Source organism: Pieris napi, chromosome 13 (genome assembly GCF_905475465.1).
Source record: "Pieris napi chromosome 13, ilPieNapi1.2, whole genome shotgun sequence".
In the NCBI taxonomy this organism is placed as follows: domain Eukaryota; kingdom Metazoa; phylum Arthropoda; class Insecta; order Lepidoptera; family Pieridae; genus Pieris; species Pieris napi.
In genome coordinates this window covers 11,628,239-11,635,605 of record NC_062246.1, presented here as the reverse complement: position 1 = coordinate 11,635,605, position 7,367 = coordinate 11,628,239, and positions in this window count along the sequence as shown.

Genomic DNA, 7,367 nt, shown 5'->3' with positions numbered 1-7,367 from the left:
TTTTCTTTCGCCCTTTATATTTATTTAGACCAAAATATGAACATTTAAAGTGGCTTAATGGAGATATTAACTTTAAAGGTCAAAAGACATAACAACAAAAAGATCTTATACTACCTTCTAAAGACCCTTTCGGCTACTGATAGAGATTTTTGGAAGATCGGGTTCAGATCGTTATTAGCTTTGTGACATGATATACCCTTGTAGAGAATGAACTCCAACATAAAGAGAGAATCCTCCACCAAACGAACGATTGACCCGTCCAGTTAGCGGGAACTCTGTAAAAGCGCGATTGGCGATTCTAGTAGTACAGTGTTCTATCCTTTTTGGTTTTAAAAATGCCCGTTTCCTTCGCCGTGTGAACAAAACAAAGAAAGAAAGTTTCATAGTTGTAAGGCAGTGGTTTTAAGGCATGATCTTAGGTATGGGAACCGCATTCTCAAGCCACGGGACCAGTAGGTACTCTTGTCGTTCATCAGAATCCTAAAAGGATTAGAGATTGCTGAGAGCAATTGTAATAAAGTAGCGGAGATGTCACACCTCAACTAAATCTATATATACCAGACAACTAGCTTAATAAGACGTTCAATTAACAGCCTAGCCTTTTAACTAAATAGCGCCGTTTAACTAGCGGCCTGAAAGATATTCAGCCGTATCGTTTGTGACAACATGTAATAAACAAGCTGGCTAATTTTATGCCATTCGTACGATCATGTGACAGAAATAAAAAGCTGAAATATCTGACATAAGAAATTCTTTATTTAATACATTTAAAATGTAACTTATTAGCGTTCTTACGTTTACTCTCAAGTGTCACTAAACTCTTCCAAACAATTTTTAATTAAATGGAAAACATAATCAAATTTGTTGTTTGCCGACGCAACAGAATAGGCATGTAATGTATCGACATCGATTCAAGTCATTTGCCTAGCTGTTGGAATATCTTTCAGGCCGCTAGTTAAAAAGCGCTGTATGGTTAAGAGGCCAGACTGTTAATTGAACGGCTAATTAAGGTAGTTGGCTGCGACATACCTATACACAGGCACATAGTATGAACGAATATTTTTGCTCTGGAGCCATGAATTATTAAATTAGATGTAAAAGCTACGAATATCATAAACATTTTTTTCTAAATCGCTTGGGGTGTGGTCACACGACATAAAGTACAAAGGTGCTATGCCTGTCACACACACGCCCGCTAAATCACCGCCCGCCACCCGGTGTGTTGACACCTTAAATGTATATCGAAAAAAGGTTTTACATTTGAATTAATATATAACTACCTAATTAAACTAGTTGGAAAAATATTTTTTTTTTTAATAATAGAGGACGGAATGTCGAAGATTTATATAACCCGATTTAAGATGCAGTAAAGGATGAACAGTGTTGGTCTAGTGGCTTCAGCGTGCGACTCACATCCTTGGGGTCGTAGCTCCGATCCGCGGCTGTCCCAACGGACTCTCTGTCTATGTGTGCATTTAACATTGATTGCTTGAACGGTAGGGAAAACATCGTGAGGAAACCGGCTTGCCGTAGACCCAAAAAGTCCACGGCGTGAATTCCAAGGCTGATCACCTACTCACCTATTAAAATGACAAATTACCACGAAACGGATACAGAAATTTTAGGCCCAGACCTAAAAAGGTTGTAGCGCCACTGATTTATTTTTAGACGTAGTAGACTCAAACGTTTCATCATGAAATAATCGAATAAAATGTCGTTGAAAAATTCTTGTAATTGAAAAAAACTTTTCGAGAATTTATTCAAAGTATTGATCATAATCTGCGAAGGAGCATGTAAGTAATGGTTCGCCGCGTGCTGTTGACATAATCTGTGTAACGCGTGGCGCGCACGTGACACTGACATCTGGTGGACATCGATTGACTCTACTGTTTACGACTTGAGGAATCTGTTACCTATGAACCTTTGGAGGGAAAATAAAATACTTTGATAGGTACGTAATAAATTGTATGTACGTCAAACATATTTGAATATATGAAAGTTTTGATTAGAACTTGGTTTAAGTTTACATAAGAATAATTAAGTACGCACAGCAAAATGTATGGTCGGACAAAATTTTTGCGTTTGTTTTAGTTCTAGACGAATCTACTGAGGTGATCAGCCTTATGTATCTTATGAGCAAGTGTTACTCGGGTCATGCTTCGAACGCCCTCTGGAGAAGAAGATTTCAAAATGCTAGTCCAAGCAATTTTGAATTGCATTAGAAAAATTATCTGTGTAGGCATGGTTTATAAACTTAGATGTTCCTTCTCGCTCGCACAGCAGATGTCACGTGCAAGTCACGTGGCCACTTGGTGGGATTTTCTATGCTTTACTGCTTTTATTTTATTGCCGGGTTGAGCTCTTTACAGAACACCCCCTATTTTAATCTAATCAAAACACATCTTTGATCTCAAATGAATTTATTTTAACACCAGCGGGAACAGATTGGGAATACGTAATAATAATATGTCTGCGAAAGAGCTGTAATTTCTGTGTGAAGTTTGACACATTTGACAATATTCAAGACGTAATTGTGACTTAAGATACGAATTAGTCTTTAAGATTTCTTTTCTCGGAGATTCCTACCTCATAATATTAATTGTTAGACCTTAATTATAACAGCGTGATCAGACTGATTTTTATGAACAAGGAGTATTTACAATCTCATAATTAGGATCTCGAAATAAAACTGGCCATAAATCTTTTTAAATGAAAAAAAATAATAATCAAATAAACGTTTTATTGTATTTATTAGTTACGACACCACAGATGCGAAATTCAATAGTTATAAACACTTTAATCGTATAAGGGGTCACTGGATGATATAAATTGTATCTATATTTTTAATATTTTATATTTGTAACCTAAGTTGTAAGCTGTTAAACCCTGTTGATGACAAGCTGTAAAACAGAAATCAACCGGCTTGCCGATTAATTATTAGTATTTATTTTTTATTTTTAGTGTCACATTTTTATGTACTAGTATTAGTAATTACAGTAACAAAGGCTTTTATTATTATTATTATATGATAGCGTTAATCCTATATAGCGATAGCCTTACAAACGTGTAAAAAAAAACATGGTGATTAAAAAGAGTGGCGGAGAGTTTATTGCCAGTTCTTCTCTTCCGTTCTACGCCCTTGATTTGAGAACTGGCACTAAATGTTAAATTAGAAGCATTAATATGTATTTCTTTAGTGACAAGTCATAAGTGTAAAATGTGTTACCTATATGATTAAATGATTTTTGAATTTTGAATTTTTAAGACACCGCTCGCAAGTAGCTGTAAATAATATAAACGCGAACTTTTTTCAAGATTTTCCTCACTACGGAAAATCTTGCAAACACATGATAGATATTACAATTTAAACGCGTAGTATCAATTGATTCAATTAACAAAATCAATCAGTAACATTAACCGCAGTTAAATATTGACACATGCACTTAGCAGGACAAATATGTCAATTGTCAAGGGTCTAGTTCACTATGACCGCGTGTTTGTTGTTTATGGTCAATTCACACGCGCAACGTCTACAATTTGATTTTTGTAATCCCGCTTAAAAGTGTTATTAAAGTCCTTCCATTGAAGTGTAGTTTGCAAAAATGATACCTATAAAACCTATTACTAATTTTAGACATCGACTTTAAAGACATTACGATCTAGCCAAACTTAAGACTAATAAGTAATTTAAGTCTAACCTAATTTACTAATAAGGATATTTTACATAAGGGCCGATTTACATTATCTTAGTGTTTAGGAGAGTGCTTTAGTAAAACTTGAAAGGCAAGTTCTTTAGCGTAGCGTTTACTAAAGCAAGTAGCGTTTACATGTTTCAACTAAAGTACTATCCTAAAGCACTCTCCTAAACACTAATGATAATGTAAATCGGCCTTAAGAAAGAGTCCAAAAACACTACTTACAGTCTCTAGTTAACGCTCTGTTCTTATGTTCTACTTATTTTTGAATTGAAACTTCTTTAGGCGCATGAGGGTAAAGTTTTTACGGTACGTCACGAAGACCGCGTTTTTGTTGAAAGGGAATAGCGATTGAGAGAGAGTGAGAAGAGTATATTACCTAAAAGAAATTCTTTTTTTTTAATTAAAATAATAATATGTAATTAAATTCATAATTTATAACTCATTATAGTTCATATTTATACAAATATAAAACTTTAGATTTCCGAGACTTAGAGGGAGAGAAAAACGAAGATATGTTAGGAATTTGATTAATTTAATTGTCATTAAAATATTAAATTCGTCATTTGAGATTTCAATAAATTATTTTACATAAAATATAAAATACTAATATTTCAAAAATTCTCTTTAATTTAAAAAAAGAATTTCTTTTAGGTAATTCGCCCTTCTCACTCTCTCTCAATCGGTTTCAATCGCTCTCTCCCTTTTCTTCGACAAAAACGCTGCACATCTTCGTGACGCATCCGTAAAAATTTTACCCTCAAGCGCCTTAAGAAGTTTCACTTCAAAAATGTGAAATATTTAATCATTACTTTATTTAAAAAGAAAAAAAAAACAAGTCCGATCTTTGCCTTATACGGTGACATATCTACCTCATTGCGTGTTTATGGTTATATGTTTATTAATAGCTAAATTTAGACAATTCCCGGTCAAAAGCAAAACCGAAACAATTAGTATGATTGACGTTGCCCCGGGTTAACCTGGCTCTGACGTCACCGGTTAACTTTTTAATTTTAATAATAGCCATTGGTTAACGGGGTTTTAAAGGGGTTTAAAATTGTAACTGTTATTCAATTATTTTAATATAATGGTTAAAATACAGTAGAATTAGTTTTTGATATTTGTAGGTTTTTATTTCTGTATATTTTTAAAAAATAATAACTTTATTAAGATATCAAATATATACCTAAGTCAATATTCACTCCATATTATATTTAAGACAACTATGTTATAATAAATCTATTTTACCTAAATATTATTAAATATTGTAAAATAGAGAAAGTAAATTTTAGTCGGGTGCTATTTTTATGTGGCGCTTATTCACTATGAATCCTTCAAGAAATTAATGAAATATTTAAAAATCCGGCAACGCAACCGCGAAGTCTGTTAATGTGAGTGTCTCTGGGTAGTATCAGTTTGCTTCATAATCCATTTATATCAAAGAGTAAAATTTTCGTCGGTTGCCATTTTTATGTGGCGCCTAATAACTGTGAATCCTTCAAGAAATGAGTGCAATTCTTAAAATCCGGCAACGCACTCGCGAACAACGTCAATTGTAGTATCACTGAATTTGCCCCCTGTTCTATAAAAAAATGGCAATAGACGTCAACGCAACCGCGATTCCTGATTCAGTGTGAGTCTATGGCCGTATCACTAAATTTGCCACCTGTTCTACTAAAAAGTCTAACCAACTAGAATTTTATCACACACAAATTTATTCCCAGAAATCGAACCAATGTGAAAATTTCTGCATCTAAAAATACCATTTAGTGGTCAGTCAGTTGCGTTGAAACTTTGTTGATAGTCCTGTATCAAGTTATCACAAATTGCTACAGAAACGTTATACGCTTTTGAGTAGAGTGAACACAGGGACGGACCCGAAAACCGGGATTTAAAACGTATTTTAATTTCCTCACAGGCTTTGTTTATACACTCAAACTCAAAATAACTTTCATATAGGTAAACAAGTACTTATGAACGTCAACAGAAAAGATGTGAAATTGATTCTAAATTGTTAATTTCTCCTCTAATTATAAGTTAACTATTCATAACTGTGAATATTTTAAGTGGGCAAATGCATTACGCATACTCCCGCTGAAGTGCGCTCTAAGCGTCCAGCGTAGGTCGATTACCAGCCCGAGAACTTGAGCGTAGTACCCGTATGGCCACGTTTTAATGTTGGGGAAAAAATTGACAGACCCCCACGCCAGGGTAATTAAAAGTGACACGAGGAGTGTCGGGTGCAACGCAACACAATAAAACCCAACAGCCCCATCTGCTCACTATGAGAGACACGGTAACAGTTTCCCTTAAAGCGTGTCCCCGTCTGCTGCACTACTGCGAACTTCTTGCGCCTTGGGATGGTGCTCTGCGGTGGCCAGGGAAACAGATCACCTCGGATTTCGCAAGGCGGCGATGAGAGCTAGCCTTCTAATTTCGGAGACCACTCGGACCACTCAGTTGCACGTAAACACGCTTCCTAATAACCCTAACCACCAGCAACTGCAAGAAGTTCTGCCCTGAGCCCTCTGTCATAATGGATTTTGTAGCGTAGTGGCCTAAGAACGAAACCCTGTGGAACCCCGCATCCAATTAGCCGTTCTCTGATTTTGTCTTTAAGACTTTTTAAATAGTAGCTCCTACTAATACTCGAGGTCGTCCTGGATGCTCTCCCAGGGCAGGGAGTTGAAGGCGTTTGCAAAAGCAACACCACCCTGCCTCGAGATAATTGCTCCCCCCATCTCACTCATCGCAGTACAATTTTCTAATTTATGTGATTGACCCTCACCTGAAACGGTCAGAAACCGCGTTTCCGCCTTACGATTCTGTAACTCACTTTTCGACAACAATAAACTACAAGCTCCCTCCTTATCAGAATGCCAAATCGTAAAATGACTGCTTCACGACTGATTTGAGCGCGCCACTACAAAAACCGCTGTGCGAGTTAGAAAAGTGAGTTACAAAATCGCAAGGCAGCTAGCTGAAAACGTGTCAAACTTGTGGAAAAATCGAGAAATATTAAAAATCGCACAGAAATGAATGAATACTCCGTCCCTGTACTTGTCATGTTTACATGCACTACAAACAAGCCTGTCTGTACATCGCTATTGATGGGTTTGGGACTACGAACTATGGATATGGTAACTATTACATAATTTATTTCTTCTTTCTAATTTTATTTACACTTTGGTAGTAACTATAGACACATAAAACTAATAATAAAATAATATACATTGAAATAAATAACTAAACTTAACATAAACTAAAATATATCATTAAAAGGAGTCCCTTTAGGCAAGGTTCCGAAGATACTGGCAGCGTTCCCCCTTTGAATTGCTAGACTAATTCTTTGTCCAAGGTAGCTGCCAGATCTTCGGTATCCTGTGATGTCGACTAACCTTTTTGAAAAAGCCTTAAAGCGCTAGGACCCCACGGACCAAGGGTTTTAATTTATGTTAATATATATTAAAAAGTTTATTTGAATAAAGTTTGCTTTGGCATTTGTCTTTTTCCTGATAATCAGAACTAGCTGTTGCGGTTTTACCTTAGTTAAGGTTAGGTTAGTATATAAAAAGGGCCTCGTAGCCTAGCGGTCTTCCTAAGTGGCAGCTAGTAGAGGGGTACCGGGTTCGATTCCCGGTTTGAGGGCAAGTTTTAATTGAAATTGAAATT